Here is a 17,321-nt window from a genome sequence, read left to right on the forward strand (position 1 = left end):
TGCTCTTAGAAAAGAGAAAATCAACAGTTTTGTAAATGTCTGCTAATACACAATGAGAGCAGCAACAAGTCACAGAATTAAAGAACAAGTTTAATTAACAACAAGAATCAGCACCTCATTAAGCAGCTGGCTGGAGTGAAATTGATTGGAGTTTGAGGCCCTGACTTAGTTGGTCTTCTGTTGGCTCCCTCACTTAACATTTCTTTTCTGTTTGGGTGCCATTTAAGGAAAGAAATGAAGCAATTCAGAGGAATGATAAAGAAATTCAGGGGAACAAATCTTAAAGAAGCAATTCAATTAAAACAAATTCACAGGAAATTAATTAGCAGCACGAAAAGGGCACTCATTTAAAAAAAGGGTCAGAATGAAAACCTGCAGCCACTACGGCCCTCCAGGACTGGAGTTGGCGACCCCTGCTGTAGACTATGGGGGTTTAGTTAGGTAAACATCGAAACATCAGTCAAGTCAAACACGCCTCCTGAAACACTATCTAATACTACATTTGTTTTGTCTAGTTTACAAATAAAGACATACAAATTATTTATCACATACAGTTAGGTCCATAAATATTTGGACAGAGACAACTTTTTTTCTAATTTTGGTTCTGTACATTACCACAATGAATTTTAAATGAAACAACTCAGATGCAGCTGAAGTGCAGACTTTCAGCTTTAATTCAGTGGGGTGAACAAAACGATTGCATAAAAATGTGAGGCAACTAAAGCATTTTTTTAACACAATCACTTCATTTCAGGGGCTCAAAAGTAATTGGACAAATGAAATAACTGGAAATCAAATGTTCATTTCTAATACTTGGTTGAAAACCCTTTGCTGGCAATGACAGCCTGAAGTCTTGAACTCATGGACATCACCAGATGTTGGGTTTCCTCCTTTTTAATGCTCTGCCAGGCCTTTACTGCAGTGGCTTTCAGTTGCAGTTTGTTTGTGGGCCTTTCTGTCTGAAGTTTAGTCTTCAACAAGTGAAATGCCTGCTCAATTGGGTTAAGATCAGGTGACTGACTTGGCCGTTCAAGAATTTTCCACTTCTTTGCTTTAATAAACTCCTGGGTTGCTTTGGCTGTATGTTTTGGGTCATTGTCCATCTGTATCATGAAACGCCACCCAATCAGTTTGACTGCATTTAGCTGGATTTGAGCAGACAGTATGTCTCTGAACACCTCAGAATTCATTCGGCTGCTTCTGTCCTGTGTCACATCATCAATAAACACTAGTGTCCCAGTGCCACTGGCAGCCATGCACGCCCAAGCCATCACACTGCCTCCACCGTGTTTTACAGATGATGTGGTATGCTTTGGATAATGAGCTGTTCCACGCCTTCTCCATACTTTTTTCTTGCCATCATTCTGGTAGAGGTTGATCTTGGTTTCATCTGTCCAAAGAATGTTTTTCCAGAACTGTGCTGGCTTTTTTAGATGTTCTTTAGCAAAGTCCAATCTAGCCTTTCTATTCTTGAGGCTTATGAGTGGCTTGCACCTTGCAGTGCACCCCCTGTATTTACTTTCATGCAGTCTTCTCTTTATGGTAGACTTGGATATCGATACGCCTACCCCCTGGAGAGTGTTGTTCACTTGGTTGGCTGTTGTGAAGGGGTTTCTCTTCACCATGGAAATGATTCTGCGATCATCCACCACTGTTGTTTTCCGTGGACGTCCAGGTCTTTTTGCGTTGCTGAGTTCACCAGTGCTTGCTTTCTTTCTCAGGATGTACCAAACTATAGATTTTGCCACTCGTAATATTGTAGCAATTTCTTGGGTTTTTTCTGTTTTCTCAGCTTAAGGATGGCTTCTTTCACCTGCATGGAGAACTCCTTTGACCGCATGTTGTCTGTTCACAACAAAATCTTCCACATGCAAGCACCATCCCTCAAATCAACTCCAAGCCTTTTATCTGCTTAATTGATAATGACATAACGACGGACTTGTCCACACCTGCCCATGAAATAGCCTTTGAGTCAATTGTCCGATTACTTTTGAGCCCCTGAAATGAAGAGATTGTGTTAATAAAATGCTTTAGTTGCCTCACATTTTTATGCAATCGTTTTGTTCACCCCACTGAATTAAAGCTGAAAGTCTGCACTTCAACTGCATCTGAGTTGTTTCATTTAAAATTCATTGTGGTAATGTACAGAACCAAAATTAGAAAAAACTTGTCTCTGTCCAAATATTTATGGACCTAACTGTATGAACATACAGAGTATGTGCTAGAACTCTCTCCACCACAAATGTAAAAAAAATCAATATTTTCAAGACCTCTTCACCCAATTTTAGCATAAAAGGGGCGGCTGTAGCCGATCCCATCAGTATCAGGATGGGGTGCCATTCCACTGCAAGGCACTGTCACACACACTCACACTTTAATAAAGCAAATATTTGAATTGCCACTTAACATGTGTGTCTTTGGGATGTGGAAGGAAAATCGGAGTACCTGGAGAAAAACCTACAAAAACACAGGAGGAACACACAAATTCAAACATGTTGTGAGTATGGCAGCAGCAATGCCCTTGGCACCGCAAGATAATTTAAAACCGCATATAATAATGTAATGTAAAGGACACCACCACTTTGCTCTGTGCAGCCAACACATTGAAGTGATCTGAGCACCTGAAAAATGAGCACAAATCAGCAGCAGCAATGATGTCACAAACCTCGTCTCTGCCATCTTTATAAGGCTGTGGGTCCCACCTTGCTGTTGGCACAGCATAAATCAATTCCAACCGATTTGTATTATCACTGGTCTCAAAGTAGCGCCAAATGAAATTTCAAAATCAGCCAAAGAGAAGGCATTTAAACTTGCATGCAAAAATAAATTGTAATAACTTGATCATCAAAGCATCCTTCATCTCTCAGGCACTTCACTTTCACAGCTTTTTTCACAGTACTTCATGGCACTCTGCCATGCAGAGTTTGATGGTTTAAAAATAGAGCCCCTCCGCTGATTTAGCAGGGTTGTGTTTTTTGACTCTGGTCCTGAGAACATTACCACCTTCACATCAGTGACCTTTGTGTCACCTAGCTGTAAATACAGAGGGAGTCTTTGAGCAACAACATTGTGTGTGCGCTAGGAAAGTGCAAGTGTTGTGAGGAAACACACAGAAAAGGAAATTAATAATCACTGGTGGCACAGCAGTTAGAAAAGACATGACGTGGAGTCTTCAGCCTTGACCTAAATCTTACAATTGATGGAGACGAATGTGTTGGTACCCTTCTACGAAAAAAAGAAGAATCCACAATTGTTTCTGAAATAACTTGAAACTGACAGAAGTAATTGGCACCCACCCTTGTTTCTTCCGTATTTAAGAAAAGTCCAACTTTGCTTTAGAGTTTTGATTCAACAGAATATTTCACGTAATAACAAAACTGGCAATGACTTGGACCCTCAACCTCATATTTTTTTGCTCAACCTTTAGAGGCCATCACTGTAAACCAGCCATTCCTGGAGCTCTCCATGAGACTTGTGCACCTGTCCACAGGCAGTTTGGCCCACTCAGTCTTGGCAAACTGCTCCAGCTGTGTCAGGCTTATTGGGGGTTTTCTCCAGACTGCGGGTTTCAACTCCTCCACTGATATTCCATAGGATTCAAATCACAGCTCATATAAGGCCACTTAAGTGTATTCCAATGTTTTATTCTTAGCCATTCTTGGGGGCTTCTCACTGTGTGCTTTGGCTCCTCATCCTGTGACTGAGCTTCCTGACACTGGGCAGTGCGTTTCGCTCCAGAATGTCTCGACTGTCTTGAGATTTGATTGTTCCCTGCACAGACTCGAGGCACCCTGTGCCAGACACAGCAAACATGACCGGGCCTCCTCCATGTTTCATAGTAGCTACGGTGTTCTCTTCTTTGAAAGCTTCATGTTCCTGTCTGCAGACGTGGAGCTGATGTGACTTGCCGAGAAGCTCCAGTTTGGTCTCATCTGCCCAAAGGATATTCTCCCAGAAGCAGTGTGGTTGGTCAATGTGCATTTTAGCCAATCCCAGTATGGATTTATGTCCATCTTCCAATTGTAGAGTCCTCCTGGATTTTTTTCCATCAAGCCCACTGTCACTCAGAAATAAATGGATGGTGTGATGTGATGTTGATAAACCTTGGAGTTCAGCTTGTATATTTTTGGAAGTTGTCCTTGGCCTTTTGTCTACCATTCTCACTATCCTTCTGCTCATTCTGGGGTCGATTTTCCTTTTGCGACTGCATCCAGGGAGGTTGCCTACAGTCACATGGACCTTAAACGTCCTAATAATATTTGCAACTGTTGTCACAGGAACATCAAGCTGCTTGGAGATGCTCTTCTAGTCTTTGGCTTTAACATGCTTATCTGGAATTTTCTTTCTAACCTGCTGAGACAACTCTCCTTTGCTTTCTCTGCTCCATGTTCAGGGTAAGCCACACGACGACTTCTCTCCATTTAAATTGGCAGATTGACTGATTGCACGATTGGAGAGGTGTGTCACACAAATTAAAGAAAACAACTAGTCTGAAAAAATCCCTCAAATTCAATTATTTAGGGTCTCTTCTGGGGGTACCAACAATCGTGTCCAGGCCATTTTAGAATATCCTTGTAGAATAAGCAATACTTGATCTCTTTTCACACTTGCTTTGCTTTCCTTAAAGATTTATCAACAACATGCAGGGACCCACGGGACAACTGCTTTTCATTTTTCCAGTGATCTATAAGGGTTCCAACAAATTTGTTCACATCTGTCAGTTATTTTGAATATTTCATGTGATTGTTTAAATACCGTCAGGTGCTAAATTCAAAAATGAAAACCATTTTTCTCCATCATGTAAAATCTTTCCCCCAAATTAGCATCCATACCACAAGCACCTCAGAAGAGGTCATCCACCTGAAGCTAAGCCAGTTCAGGCCTGCCAGTACTTGGATGGGAGACCACCTAGGAAAAGCTTGAGTTGCTGCAAGAAGAGGTGTTGGCAAGGCCGGCAGGTGGCACCTACCCTGTGGTCTGAATGTGGATCCCAATGCCCCAGTCCAGTAATGTGGACACTGTGGTGTAAAAATGGTGTCATCCTTTGGATGAGATGTAAAATCCTAGGTCCTGACTCTCTCTGGTCTTCCAAGATCCCTGGACATCCTTCATAAAGAGTAGGGTGCATCCAGATGACCAGGCTAAATTGTCCACCACAGCCTAGTCATTTTGGACCCCTAATTATGCTCCATCTCTAACTGTATCTCTCTCTCTCTCTCTCACCACTTCACCATGTAATGGCTAATGTGTGGTTAGCATACTGGTGCAAAATGGCTGCCGTCACATCATCCAGGTGGGTGCTGCACATTAGTGATGGCTGAAGTGGCTCCCCAATCACTATAATGCAATGAATTATTACTATTATTATTACAAAATTCACTTTGTAGCTGTCAGTTTTTTTTTTATTGTTTTCACTCTATAATTAAAACATTTTTTATTTTAATGATAATTTGTTTAAATTTAACATTTTATAGAAGTGAAATCTACGTTTAAAGCTAATCTAGCTGTAATTGAATACGGTAATGAGTCATAGCAGCAGGTAGCAGCACGTGAAGCCATTAGAGGCCCACGTTTCCTCTGTGAATGGGACATTGGAGTCAGAAGGAATGGCAAGCTAGAAAAAAAGCTACTGCTTGGTGCCAAAAACATCATTATACATAACTTGGTGGTTCCAGATCAAGTGCTGCTACCACCGCTTCATATTACATTTGCAGTTTGACAAAGACCTGTGAAGAGATGAAGCCTGTTTGACGTGTTTGTGCCTGAAGTTTCCAGATTTGTCCGAGGATAAATTCAAAGAGGATATTTTTTTTTTTGCTGGACCTGATATTAGAAAAATTATTTCTGATGCAAAATCTGATGTTTTTTAGGTAACAATCTTCTTCTTCTTTTGGCTGCTCCCGTTAGGGGTTGCCATAGCGGATCATCTTCTTCTATATCATCCTGTCTTCTGCATCTTGTTCTGTTACACCCATCACGTACATGTCCTCTCTCACCACATCCATAAACCTCCTCTTAGGCCGCCTTCTTTTCCTCTTACCTGGCAGCTCTATCCTTAACATCTTTCCTCTACACATGTCCAAACCAAAGCAATGCAATCTCGCCTATCTGTCTCCCAACCTTCCAACCTGAGCCGACCCTCTAATGTACTCATTTCTAATCCTGTCCATCCTCATCACACCCAGATCCAAATGATAAAGAAATGGTGAAAAATATGTTAAGTTGGTAACGCTTTATTTTAGGCACTGCTAAAATGTATCTATTACTCATTTACTGTTATGTAACAAGACCTTAATAAACCCCTCCTTGGGTCTTGCTAACACTTACAGAGCATCATTGAAGTGCTTCTTCTTCTCTGCAATGTGACCGACTAACAAAACTTCACTTTGGAGGGTACTGAGGTGGCTTAACTGAGACGCATTTCTCTCGACATTACATAATTAGTATGTATACGCCGTACAGCACAGAGATGAATAACCCGGCCACTGATGCTTTATAAGAATTATGAGGACCAAAAGAGGCCTTTGCTAAGGTCTTCTTACATAAGAGTAAATGAGGAACAGCTGCATTTTTGCAGTAGCTGAACTAAAATGTTACCATTAAGTTTGAGGAAATGGGTTTGCTCACTAGTCTCAAAGCTCACTTTTTGGATTCACATTTGGAACTTTTCACTAAAAATCTTGGGAGTGGTGAGTGAAGGCCAGGGAGAAAGACTCTTTTGGGATACTGTCACAGGCATGCACCTAGGGCACCGTTTAAGGGCTCAGGTGACAGTAATTCTCCTAACCACTCCAGGGGATGGCGTTCTATAACACTTTTTCTTTTCTTCTCTTCTCTATGCCGACCAGGAAATTGATGGCTTTTCCACCAGTGATGTCACTTCCGGTGTCCGTCCGCCTTGACCCACCTCTTCCTGCTGGAAAACCTCATAGCCAAAAGAAGCGCCATCGAAACCAGACTCCAGTCTGAAAAGACATCTCTTAACTGTGTATCTCTTTTTTGAGATTCCTATTATATGGGGTTTGCCAACAGGTGACCCAACACTTCCTGTGGTTTCTGCTTGTTTATTACAATACCAAGGATATGGAAAGAAGGTAGCAGGGATGAGGGGATGCCAGTCTGCTGCAGGATGATTCATGGAAACGCACCAGGAAAAGTGGACCACCAAATGTAAAAACTAAGAAGTGATGAAAACTAGGTAAGTTACATGCATGCCAAAACATATTTATTGTTTTCTTTACATATTAGTTTAAAACTACTAGACTGACTAAATTTCCATCCATTATCCAACCTGCTATATCCTATCTACAGGGTCACGGGGGTTTGCTGGAGCTAATCCCAGCCAACACAGGGTGCAAGGCAGGAAACAAACCCTGGGCAGGGCGCTAGCCCACCACAGGGTGCACTCAACCACACACCAAGCACACACTACGGACAATTTAGGACCGCCAATGCACCTAACCTGCATGTCTTTGGACTGTGGGAGGAAACCAGAGCACCCAGAGGAAACCCCTGCAGACACGGGGAGAACATGCAAACTACACGCAGGGAGGACCCGGGAAGTGAACCCGGGTCTCCTTACTGCGAGGCAGCAGCGCTACCACTGCGCCACCATGCCGCCCTTACTAAATATTTTCACGTTAAATTGATTTTTAAGAATACTGCATTACTTGAAAAAAATGTGACATGATGGGGATATTCTAATCAGATTTTTTTTGTGTTTATGAATGCAAATAAAATTAACTATTCACAATTAAAACAATTTTTATGAGTTTAATTAAAGACCTGTATTATGTGACATAGGGAAAGAGTTCCACTGAGTAGGAGACACCAAACTCAACTGTGCAAAGACACTTTGGGACAACGAGATGGCCTGCTCTCGATGTCGGAATCATTAAAAATATACAAATGTTTAATGGACAGAGCAGTTAGCACTGCTGGCCCACTGCACCTCATTCCAGGGTTAGCTCCTGTCTCGAGTTTGATGCTGCCTCAAACCTGCAGCCCTGGTTGGGATTATCTATCAAACATGGGTGCTGCCAGGAGATGCTCTGGCCCCCTGAATTGGCTTAAATAGAGGTGGACAGGTTTATTTTGTATAAAACAGGTCCTTTCCATAATTTGGGGCTCCTTGTCCATACTGTTAGCTTGCATCGAGATCTCAGCATGCGAAAGATACTGTATTTATATGTTCATTTGTTTATTTAGCTGACCTTTTTATCCAAAGCAATTTACAAAAGACGTCAATATAATTGAATTGCATCAGTCTGGGCAACTGTTTGGGAACAAGTGTTACAGGACAAGGTAACAACATTGGTCACCACAAGTGAAGAGCTCTCAACAAAATATGTGCAAGTTACACTTTCTGGTATACAAGACCAAACATCAGTTCAACAGAAATTTACCAAATAAGAGTCTTCAGACGCTTCTTAAACACAAACAGGAATCAAAACTTCAATCAAAACTGGCAGGGAGCAGTTTGTTCAACCAGCCAGGAGCTAAACATGAAGAGAGTCTGGACTGAGATTTAATACCATGTAGAAGTGACATCCTCAGAGGCTATTTACTAGCAGACCTGTGTGGTCGAGAAGGAGCACATATACATAGATACACACACACACACATATATATATATATGAATATATATACTAGCTGTACCCCGTGGCTGCACCCACATAGTAATGAAACAGGACAAACTTTAAAAAATCAATAGAAGTTGGCACTACTGTGTGTCTGATTGTGTTCAGCTCTGACGGGAGAAAAAGAACATGGCCGTGATGTCTCTGGCAATCAGCAGCTACCCACTATAACACACGGAGCTCTGATCTCTCTCTCTCTCAAAAACATCAAACGTTACTCCTTAATCTGTAGATGATAATGTCTGTTGAACAAACAGGTATCGCTAGCTAAGTGGAGGCAAGGTGCACTCCAACACGTGGTGAGACGTAGAGCAACTCAAACAGAGGCTGGCAAGTGAATAAGGAAGGCCCCGCCCCCTGCTCTCGGCCCACAGCCACTCTTGGATTTGCATAAATACATCGGTACCGCAAGCGAACTGTGGTACTTAGCGCGATGAGAGAAGTCGCAAAATCAACCGGAAAGTTCAAGCAAATTATTGAAAACAACCACATCTAAATCCATTAAGTAATTCTCTCATGAAAAGCGGACAGACATACAGACAGAACACAATTGGACCACGAAATTTTTAAAACCGTTTCTTAGTGAGCACCTGTGGGCCAAGGGTAACCTATCTTCCAAATTTCAAGTCCTCATGGTTCAGGAGATTTCGTGATGAGCGAGTCAGTGGTATTAGGCTATGTATATTATATTATATATACATACACACACACACACACTAGTTGATTACCCAGTGGCTTCGCTCACTGAGTGCAAAGGAAAAAAATAAAATGTAGTCTAAGTTATTAAACAGTAAAACATTAACATTTAAGAAGATATATTGAGCACTACTGGAGTGGTTTGGGGTAAACTACATTTTAAAGGTGCTATAGCACAACAGGTAAGTAGTACTAACAGCAGCTAAAATGTATTTGGATTATCTCTCGGTAGTAGATCCCTTGTGAAAGGTGCTACATGACCGCTGTGGTATAGAAATTACATTTTCTATGTGATTGTCTAAATTTCTGCCTGACAACCTTGCACTACATGCCTGCGATTTAGTTCTTAAAATAATTCATCACAAAAGGAACTTTGAATGTTGCAGGGTTTTAGTGACCCGAACTCACTTTAAGGGACAGTAAGTAGTAGTGCAGGGCAATTTACAAACAGAGTCCTGCTTCAATGGTGCAGATTACACTCATTCGCAAAGATTTCCACTCTCCCAGAAGCCGACGGGGCACTTGAAGTGTCACAAACAGTGCAAGAAGAGAGGACGCTGCCCAAAACTGCGAAGTTCTCGACCCCGCGGAGCAGCCCGACATTCCGCGCCTCCCAGTGTCCACTTTGTTCTCACACACATTGTTTAGAGCTCGCCGCAGTTAAAAAGTAGAAAAACGCAAAGCTGTTTTCCTCATCTCTTCTATTATCAAGTACTGCCAACTGAAAAAAGTTACAATGTGGCAGTTTCCGCGACAGTCACATGGACGAATAAATAAAACTTCTCTGGTAGAACGCGCCTGGTGGCGGACGGGTCAGCACTGTAGTCCAGAGAGGAGGGCTGGGAGAGGACGACGCGGGGTGTACTTCTATGGGAGAGATCAGCGGGTTTGTGTTTACTTCTTTTCAATATCAGTAAAATAACTCTCACACAAATAACAATTTGTAAAGACGATATAAAAATGGCATCCACAAACGAAGTAATTAGTTCCTGTATTATATGTTCTGTGGTCATACGTAATTTCCGTATCGTGTGGTCATGCGTAATTTCCGTTTCAAACGCGAAAAGAATTTTATATATTATAGATATACAGGGGCTGACCCACTGACTACTCTGCAGGCAAGCATCAAGGATTTGAACTTAGTATGTGATGTTGGAGGGAGCCAATGTAGTGATCTGAAGAGAGCAGTGGCATGTGCCTGCCTGCCTCAGACGGTCATACACCAGCCGTACTACTGCATTTTAAATAAAGGAAACTTATCTTAATAATCTGCCTATCCTTACTTATAACATGCATTTCAATTTTACAGTAAGTGTCCGAAGTAAAATTCACACAGGGGGACTTTACATCTGGACAAACCAGAAGTTATATGTGATTTGTTTCCAAACAAATGTATACATATAGCAATCCATGGCTATATGTTGGCTACACAGTTTCTTCCATAAAGAAGACCCTCTTCCAACATAAAAACTAACATTACCTCAAGGCAAAGTGACCCTTTTTACTTCTGTCTATATTGAGGTTAAACTTTTCAGCACATATTTGGTTCACACCTTGATACATGAGCTATACTGACTACTATTCATTTGGCAAGTGCCTCTACTGCAAGCCACTTACGTGTGAGGAAACCAACAGAAGAAAATAACTTTAAAAAGCAAATAACCAGCCTCAGATTGTGCTATAAGGCTCAGATTCCATTAGGTGACCACATACAAATCCACCACTGTTGATACGAGTTAAACCCAGAAATACTAAAGAATGAGATGATCTGTTTCAGGTGTGTTAGACTACTGTATAATCCATGTCAATGAGTACTATCACAAGAGTCCTCAGGAATCTGCACTAGAATTAATGAACAACACAGAATTAAAGGCAATGAACGAGATAAGACAATCAAGCGACACACAGTAACTTAAAATATTTCCGTGCTTTTTTTTTTTTTTTAAAAAACACAGTTTAACAGACTTCCTAAGTAAGTAAAACAGCCAAATAACACTAAAAAAATGCCCTGTACTGCTCTAGGACCCTAACATGACAAATTGCAAACAAGAAGAGACCATTCAGTTCATCAAACTCATCAGGCTAGCTAACAGCTCAGGTGCCCCACCACATCTATCTACAGCCTTCTTCAAGTTGTCACTACTATGTAACTTGGTAGTTTGCTTCTGATTTCCACACACCCGTGTATGAAGAAATGCTTTCCGGATTCCTCTTACTTTATGCTGGGTGTCCTGAAGTGTGTGGACTCACTGGTCACATGACAGAATTCTGGTGGATGAGGTCTCCACATGTCCTCTCTGGAGTTTTAATTCCATTAGCCTGTCAGGATTTCTGACCTGGAGGCCAACTGATTGTTTGTTGGCCAAACACACCACGGGAGTGTGCCAGGAAGGGCACAAGACCAAAGTGAATGTGATTAAAAGGACTTGTCATGTTACACAAGTGCCACATTCTACTGATAAAGAACATTCCAAATGGCTCTACCAGAGCGACTAACGTACCCCCCCATCAACCCCCTGCTCACTCTGATTCCTCTTTTACATGAGATTTCTGGGCCTTTAATTCTTTTTAAATGTAAAGTGTACAAAAGCATTAGCAAAATGAATAACTATCACACTCTTAGAAGTATATTTAACACCAAATCCACAACAGGTGTACCAAACGAATTTCAAAAAAATCGATACAACTGATTAAAAAAATGAATCCATCATTATGCAATTAAAAAATCATGTTTACTTAATGAGACAGATGAACCTCTTTTCCATGTTTTACAGCTTTACTCCAACCAGGCTCAATTTTCAGAAATTTATTAAACGTAATCATTAAGATAAATGGGGAGGGTTACATCTAGAAAGGCATCCAGTGTAAAATTTGCCAGATCTATATGCGGACAACAATACAGATTTCCATACCAGATCGGTCGAGGTCCACATTAACAACGGACTCCACCAGTACTGTTAGCCAACAGGGTGCGGAGGGAAATTTGGCTACTATTGGCCGAATGGAGAAGAGGGGGGTGCCTCCCAAAAGGAGTCAGCAGGAAGGTTAAGAGAGTGGAAGTGAGGGTAGAAACTTTCAATGTTGGAAGTATGACTAGTAAGGGGAGAGAGTTCGCCGATATGATGGCGAAAAGGAAGGTTGATATATTGTGTGTACAACAGACCAGGATGGAGGGGGAGTAAGGCCAAGTGTATCGGAGGTGGGTTCAAATTGTTCTACCATAGTGTGGATGGGAGGAGAAATGGGACAGGGCTTATCCTGAAGGAACAGTATGTCAGGAGTGTTTTGGTTGTGGAATGATTGTCGATTATGAAGTTGGAATCTGAATGTGTGATGATGAATGTTATTAGTGCATACACCCGGCAACTTGGGTGTGTGATGGATGAAAGAATATTTCTGGAGTGAGTTGGATGAAGTGATGGAGAGTGTACCCAAGGGAGAGAGAGAATGGTGACTAGAGCGGATTTCAATGGGCTTGGTGGTGAATGGAGGGGATGAGGAGGTGATGGGAAGGCATGATGTCAAGGAGTGGAATGAAGACGGTCAGATGGTAGTGGATTTTGCGAAAAGGATGGACATGGCTGTGGTGAAAACATATTTTAAGAAGATTGAGGAACACAAGGTGACATGCAAGAATGGAGGAAGATGCACACAGGTAGATTTTATCATATGCATGAGCATCAGTCTAAAGGAGATTGGAGAATGCAATTAGGCAGCATAGGATGGTGGTCTGTAGAATGATGCTGGATCAAATTGTGGAAGCTGAAAAGGGAAGACTGTTAAGGTGGAGTTTAGGGAGGAGGTAAAACAGGCACTAGGTGGCAGTGAAGAATTACCAGATAGCTGGGCAATTACAGCAGAAGTGGTAAGGGAGATAGTTAGAAGGGTGCTTGGTATGACATTTGGACAGACGAAGAAGGACAAAGAAACCTGGTGTGGGAATGGGGAAGTACAGCAAAGTATACAGAGAAAGAGTGTGGCAAAGAAGTGAGATAATCACAGAAATGAAGAGTACAAGGATATAAGGCGTAAGGTGAAGAGAGAGGTGGCGAAGGCTAAAGAAAAGGCGTATGATGAGTCGTATGAGAGGTTGGACACTAAAGAGGGATAAAAGGACCTGTACCGATTAGCTAGACAGAGGGACCGAGCTGGGAAAGGTGAGCAGCAGGTTAGGGCGATAATGGCAAGAGGAAAAGAGGAAGGCCTAAGAGGAGGTTTATGGATGTGGTGAGAGAGGACATTCAGATTCAGGTAGTACGTGTGACAGAGCAAGATGCAGAGGACAGGAAGATATGGAAACAGATGATCCGCTGTGACGACTTGAAACAGGAGCAGCCGAAAGAAAAACAAGATTAAACAATCATTAAGTTGCTTGCAACAGTTAAAAAAATAAATAAATAAACATTGATTAAACAGGAGTAATGATTGGTAGGAAATGTTCTCTAGTATCTTCACCTGTTTCCCATATTTTATAATCAAGTTGTGACTGCACTGCACATTTGTTTTCTCACCAGTTATCAGTCGCAGTAATTTCTTTAAAATTCCTTAATTCCCCAGAGACCCTCAAAATTCATCCAGTTAATGAAGTTACAGTGGTGCACGGTGTGACCCTCACTGGCTTGAAACAACCACAAGTAGCAGCAGTTGTGCTGCATTTTTTCTCAAAATTATAACATTAATTATACATTTAAATAAAGATTTGCATTTTATAAAGTGTTTATTACCTACATCTGGCTCCAAAAATCAATTACTGAACTCACAAATGGTGAAATTAGAGAAATTTGCGATGATTATTATTAAACGTGAACATAACTGATGAAATACGATGGATTGGAGCAGCATATTAAAGGCATTAACAGTGCAGTCAGGCAGTCTTCATAATCTTCATTTTTAAGACGACTACAGGCACAAGCAAAACTTGGGATCTGGAAAGAGAAAAAAAAAAAAAGTAGAAAAGCCATCCTTACATGTCATGCTCATATCATTCTTGTTAATTTACAGCATCACATTCTCACCGTAGGCTCAAAAGCACCTCCTGGGTCAGGTTTGCATGTCCCCTTCCGTTCACACTCTGCCATTTGCCTATTGATACAATTGTAACTTGTACTCTCTTGAGAGAAGTGATCAACAGAAGCCCAACTTTCTAACTCTCTTTCAGTTGAGGTTTGAAAATGAACTGTGCTGTCTGTCGTCTTACGTGGTATCTTGTGAGGTGAGGACTGTTCCAGTTTTGATGCACTGCCTGTTTTTCTCCCAGCCCGAGTGTCTTTGGCTTTTGCCTGCTTTTATTCAGTTCACTCAGTCAGGCTGGTAATTTAAAAGCTTGCACATGCCCTCTAGTGGTGAAAGTACACCATTCATACCGCAGCTTCCTCAGTTCTGCATCAATCACTTTAACAGAATTACCTGCAGCAAACTCCATTTGTAACTCCAAACGTAATGGGACTTTGACATCTGGCTATTAGGTATGCATAAGGATTTTACTAATAAACTAATAGTTTTAGCTCTGTGGATTGTGCCACGTTTGTGGCAATAAGTGTGAACCTGAAATGGAATTACCATACTGCTCAGAGGTGACTTGTGCTCAAGTTCCTCACAATCCACAGGTTAATAGGGTGGTTTGGCCTTGTGACATGCTGACCTGGGAGATCCTGTGACTCCCAATGTCCCTAAAATTACATTAGGCCAGCTCACGAAAAGTATGGCAGGAATGTATGGATAAAAGGGATATGAAGACGGGTCCTGAAAACTCATAAATTGCAGCGCATTTCAGTAAGAAAGTTGGAATAAAATGTTTAAAAAACACCTGCATCAGATTGTACCTTAAAACTTACACATTGATCTCAGGTAAAAATGGGATTGAAGGAACTCTTTATGCTTTGTGTTCTTGTTACATTTCTTTGACTTATATTATAGTTGTACAGAATACTGTGCATTTAATTAGAACTTTAATTAAATATCAGGTGACAAAGCTCACTGACACTAAATAAGACTAAAATCTTTCTCGGCCATATTTGACCACCCTGCTTCACTCAGGTGCCCAGATCAGAACCCACAGTCTCAAGAAATGTGGGACCAATATAATGTAATAAAGAGGATGTCCAAGCTTGATTGAAACCTGGCTGTCACATAAACCGTTTTCTCAATGTGCAACCCTTAAATGCACACGGCCCTTCAGAATTCAGTATTCAAAGGTGAACCTGCAGAAGCCGTCTTATTCATTTAAGGGGTCTTCTGGAAAATGAGTCCCTGCTGTTCTACAATAATAATAATAATGTTACATTTATTGCGCTTTTCACAAACCCAAGGTCGCTTTAAAAAATTTCACATATGACAAAAGTTTGTAGAAGAGGAAAGTTTTCAGTTGAGATTTAAAAGTGCAGAAACAGGAGTAATCTCAAAGAGACTGAGGAAGAGAGTTCCAGAGTTGAGGGGCTATAGCACTGAAGGACCTGCTCCCAGGGTGGAGAGTCTGGTGCGTGGGACAGTAAGGAGATGACTGCTCGAGGACCTGAGAGAGCAACAAGGAGTGTAAGGAGCTAGTAGCTGAATGAGGCAGAGGGAGGCAAGGTTATGTAGGGCTTTGAAGGTGAGAAGCAGAATCTTGAATTTCATACTTGATGGAACGGGTAAACAGTGAAGCTGGAAGAGAACAGGGGAGATGTGAGCAAAATGCTGTGTGTGGGTGAGGACTCTAGCTGCGGCGTTCTGAATATACTGTAGTTTCTGTATAGATTTTGCAGGGAGGCCAATGAAGAGGGAATTACAGTAATCAATACGAGACAATATGAAACAATGAACCAGAGTTTGAGCATCAGATAAGGACAGAAATGGACGGAGGCGGGCAATGTTACAGAGATGATAAAATTAAATTTTGGAAAGAGACCTAATGTGTAGCTCAAAGTTAAGTGATGAATCAAACAAAACACCAAGATTTCTGACAACAGGAGCAGGTTTGACGAGTGTACCATCAACAAAAACAGAGAACTTGGATGCCTTAAAAAGTTGGGATTTTGGACGTACCAGTAACACTTCAGTTTTATTGGCATTAAGTTTGAGAAAGTTATTTTCCATCCATAGCTTAAGATCAGTGATGCATTCCGTGAGTGTGCTGGGAAGTGAATCTGTAGGGGAGTCTGCACTAAGATATAACTGTATATCGTCTGCATAACAGTGAAAGTTAAGGCCATGTCTGCGAATAATCTGACCCAAAGGAAGGATAGAAAGTAGAAAAAGTAATGGCCCAAGGACTGAACCCTGAGGGACACCATGCAACACAGGTGAGGTGGAGGATTTATATCAGCCGAGTGTGACAAACTGTTGCCTATTAGAAAGATATGATGTGAGCCATTGAAGGGCTAAGCCAGAGATGCCTACAGCAGAGAGACGTGACAGGAGGATTTCATGGTTAACAGTGTCAAATGCTGCACTTAAGTCAAGAAGAAGGAGAATATTAAGGGAACCGCAATCTGCAGACAGGAGAATATCATTGACCACATGGAGAAGAGCTGTCTCAGTGCTGTGCTGTGTACGAAAGCCAGACTGAAAAGGCTCATAGAGTGTATTATCTAGAAGAAAAGCATGGATTTGTGTAGCAACCACGTGTTCCATCACCTTAGCCAAAAAGGGAGATTAGAGATAGGCCTGTAACGGTAGTGAGACCAGCTATGTTATATGGGTTGGAGACGGTGGCACTGACCAGAAAGTAGGAGACAGAGCTGGAGGTAGCAGAGTTAAAGATCTAAGATCTGCACTGGGGGTGACGAGGATGGATAGGATTAGAAAGGAGGACATTAGAGGGTCTGCTCAAGTTGGAGGTTGGGAGACAAAGTCAGAGAGGCGAGATTGCATTGGTTTGGACAAATGCAGAGGAGAGATGCTGGGTATATTGGGAGAAGGATGCTAAGGATAGAACTGCCAGGAAAGAGGAAAAGAGGAAGGCCTAAGCAAAGGTTTATAGATGTGGTGAGAGAGGACATGCAGGTG

The 17,321-nt window shown here is 41.7% G+C and overlaps 1 protein-coding gene across 2 annotated transcripts in view; it reads right to left on the bottom strand.

Annotated features, from left to right (window-relative positions):
- Positions 1-12,086: 12,086 nt before the first annotated feature.
- Positions 12,087-17,321, bottom strand: part of asrgl1 (asparaginase and isoaspartyl peptidase 1) — a 142,095-nt gene continuing 136,860 nt past the window's right edge. For both annotated transcript variants that reach the window (XM_028820431.2, XM_028820432.2), the window contains exon 9: positions 12,087-14,260. The gene's annotated coding sequence lies outside the window, so the exon portion shown is untranslated. The remainder of the gene's footprint in view (positions 14,261-17,321) is intronic.

This window comes from Erpetoichthys calabaricus, chromosome 15 (genome assembly GCF_900747795.2).
Source record: "Erpetoichthys calabaricus chromosome 15, fErpCal1.3, whole genome shotgun sequence".
NCBI classification, from domain to species: Eukaryota; Metazoa; Chordata; class Cladistia; order Polypteriformes; family Polypteridae; genus Erpetoichthys; species Erpetoichthys calabaricus.